The sequence below is a fragment of the Coregonus clupeaformis genome, chromosome 21 (assembly GCF_020615455.1).
Source record: "Coregonus clupeaformis isolate EN_2021a chromosome 21, ASM2061545v1, whole genome shotgun sequence".
In the NCBI taxonomy this organism is placed as follows: domain Eukaryota; kingdom Metazoa; phylum Chordata; class Actinopteri; order Salmoniformes; family Salmonidae; genus Coregonus; species Coregonus clupeaformis.
The window spans coordinates 55,401,952-55,405,253 of NC_059212.1; positions in this window are offsets into that span (position 1 = coordinate 55,401,952).

The following is a 3,302-nucleotide window of genomic DNA, read 5'->3' on the forward strand; positions in this document are numbered from 1 at the left end:
CCCTCTGTCTGTGGGACCAATAAACCAAATTACGTCACCCTAAATCGTCAACACTCCCTATGATGTAGCTACACTATCCGGACTGGTCAATTATGTTTCTGCAAGTTCATGCCATTGACCTACATAAATTAATATACTATGGAATAATCAATCAATAGACTAATTGTTGAGATCAGTTATTACTTAGCTATTACTCATGCATGAAGAGTTAATGTGGGCTTTTCTTGATGGCAATGCATGGTTATTGATTATCCAGTATTCCCTCAGATCACATTAATAATGCCAATGTGGAGTTTAGTAAAGTATATGCACCCCTTCACTTTTTTCCACATTTTGTTGGGTTACAGCCTGAATTTGAAATGGAGATTTTGTGTCATTGGCCTACACACAATACCCCATAATGTCAAAGTGGAATTATGTTTTTAGAAATTTTTACAAATTAATTAGAAATGAAAATCTGAAATGTCTTGAGTCAAGAAGTATTCAACCCCTTTGCTATGGCAAGCCTAAATAAATTCAGGAGTACAAATGTCCTTAACAAGTCACATAATAAGTTGCATGGACTCACTCTGTGTGCAATAATAGTGTTCAACATGGTTTTTGAATGACTACCTCATTTCTGTACCCCACACATACAATTATCTGTAAGGTCCCTCAGTTGAGTAGTGAATTTCAAACACAGATTCAACCACAAAGACCAGGGAGGTTTTCCAATGCCTCGCAAGGAAGGGCACCTATTGGTAGATGGGTATTGTTTTATTTTTTTAAGCAGACATTCAATATCCCTTTGAGCATGGTGAAGTTTTTAATTACACTTTGGATGGTGTATCAATACACCCAGTCACTCCAAAGATACAGACGTCCTTTCTAACTCAGTTGCAGGAGAGGAAGGAAACCGCTCAGGGATTTCAACATGAGGCCAATAGTGAAATTAAAACAGTTACAGTGTTTAATGGCTGTGATAGCAGAAAACTGAGGATGTATCAACAACATTGTAGTTACTCCACAATACTAACCTAAATGACAGAGTGAAAAGAAGGAAGCCTGTACAGAATAAAATATTCCAAAACATGCATCCTGTTTGCAATAAGGCACTAAAGTAAAACTGCAAAAAATGTGGCAAAGAAATTAACTTTATGTCCTGAATGCAAAGTGTTATGTTTGGGGCAAATCCAACACAACACATCACTGAGTACCAGTCTTCATATTTTCAAGCATGGTGGTGGCTGCATCATGTTATGGGTATGCTTGTCATCGGCAAGGACTAGGGAGTTTTTCTAGTATAAAAACAAATGGAATAGAGCTAAGCACAGGCAAAATCCTAGAGGAAAACCTAGTTCAGTCTGTTTTCCTATGTGTATGTTACACTGGGAGACAACTTCACCTTTCAGCAGGACAATAACCTAAAACACAAGGCCAAATATACACTGGAGTTGCTTACCAAGACGACATTGAATGTTCCTGAGTGGCCTAGTTACAGTTTTGACTAAAATCGGCTTGAAAATCTATGGCAAGACTTGAAAAGCAGTTGATCAACAACCAACTTGACAGAGCTTGAAGAATTAAAAAATAATAATAATGTGCAAATATTGTACAATCCAGGTGTGCAAAGCTCTTACAGAATTACAGCTGTAATCGATTCCAAAGTTGAATCTAACATGTATTGACTCAGCAGTGTGATACTTATGGAAATTAGATAATTCTGTTTAAAAAAACATGTGTTCACTTTGTCATTATGGGGTATTGTGTGTAGATGGGTGAGAAAAAAATATATTTAAACCATTTTGAATTCAGGCTGTAACAACAACATGTGGAATAAGTCAAGGGGTATGAATACTTTCTGAAGGCACTGTATGTAATATAGAAACATGAGATTACTTTCTACATCATTCCCTGTAGACTTATAGACTCTCTGTTTATAGCCTCCTCTCTCTCACAACATATGACACAATGGAGAAATGCCAGGATAGTGTTTGAGCAGATTCCCTGGCTGCTGCTATCTGGAATAGCAAAGGATGACATATTTTAAAAAAAAATCTCTCAGCTCATTTAAATACTAGATAGACTCTGTTTATTTTCTTAGAGTGAGAGTGAATTAATGGTTGTGGTGGAGATAGATTGGATCATAGTCACTATTGTCACTAGGAAACAGAGGAGTGCCCAGGCTTAAACAGTGTCTCAAATTTCCCTATATACAGTGGGGGGAAAAAGTATTTAGTCAGCCACCAATTGTGCAAGTTCTCCCACTTCAAAAGATGAGAGAGGCCTATAATTTTCATCATAGGTACACGTCAACTATGACAGACAAAATGAGGAAAAAAAATCCAGAAAATCACATTGTAGGATTTTTCATGAATTTATTTGCAAATTATGGTGGAAAATAAGTATTTGGTCAATAACAAAAGTTTCTCAATACTTTGTTATATACCCTTCGTTGGCAATGACACAGGTCAAACGTTTTATGTAAGTCTTCACAAGGTTTTCACACACTGTTGCTGGTATTTTGGCCCATTCCTCCATGCAGATCTCCTCTAGAGCAGTGATGTTTTGGGGCTGTCGCTGGGCAACACGGACTTTCAACTCCCTCCAAAGATTTTCTATGGGGTTGAGATCTGGAGACTGGCTAGGCCACTCCAGGACCTTGAAATGCTTCTTACGAAGCCACTCCTTCGTTGCCCGGGCGGTGTGTTTGGGATCATTGTCATGCTGAAAGACCCAGCCACGTTTCATCTTCAATGCCCTTGCTGATGGAAGGAGGTTTTCACTCAAAATCTCACGATACATGGCCCCATTCATTCTTTCCTTTACACGGATCAGTCGTCCTGGTCCCTTTGCAGAAAAACAGCCCCAAAGCATGATGTTTCCACCCCCATGCTTCACAGTAGGTATGGTGTTCTTTGGATGTAACTCAGCATTCTTTGTCCTCCAAACACGACGAGTTGAGTTTTTACCAAAAAGTTATATTTTGGTTTCATCTGACCATATGACATTCTCCCAATCCTCTTCTGGATCATCCAAATGCACTCTAGCAAACTTCAGACGGGCCTGGACATGTACTGGCAGGGGGACACGTCTGGCACTGCAGGATTTGAGTCCCTGGCGGTGTAGTGTGTTACTGATGGTAGGCTTTGTTACTTTGGTCCCAGCTCTCTGCAGGTCATTCACTAGGTCCCCCCGTGTGGTTCTGGGATTTTTGCTCACCGTTCTTGTGATCATTTTGACCCCACGGGGTGAGATCTTGCGTGGAGCCCCAGATCGAGGGAGATTATCAGTGGTCTTGTATGTCTTCCATTTCCTAATAA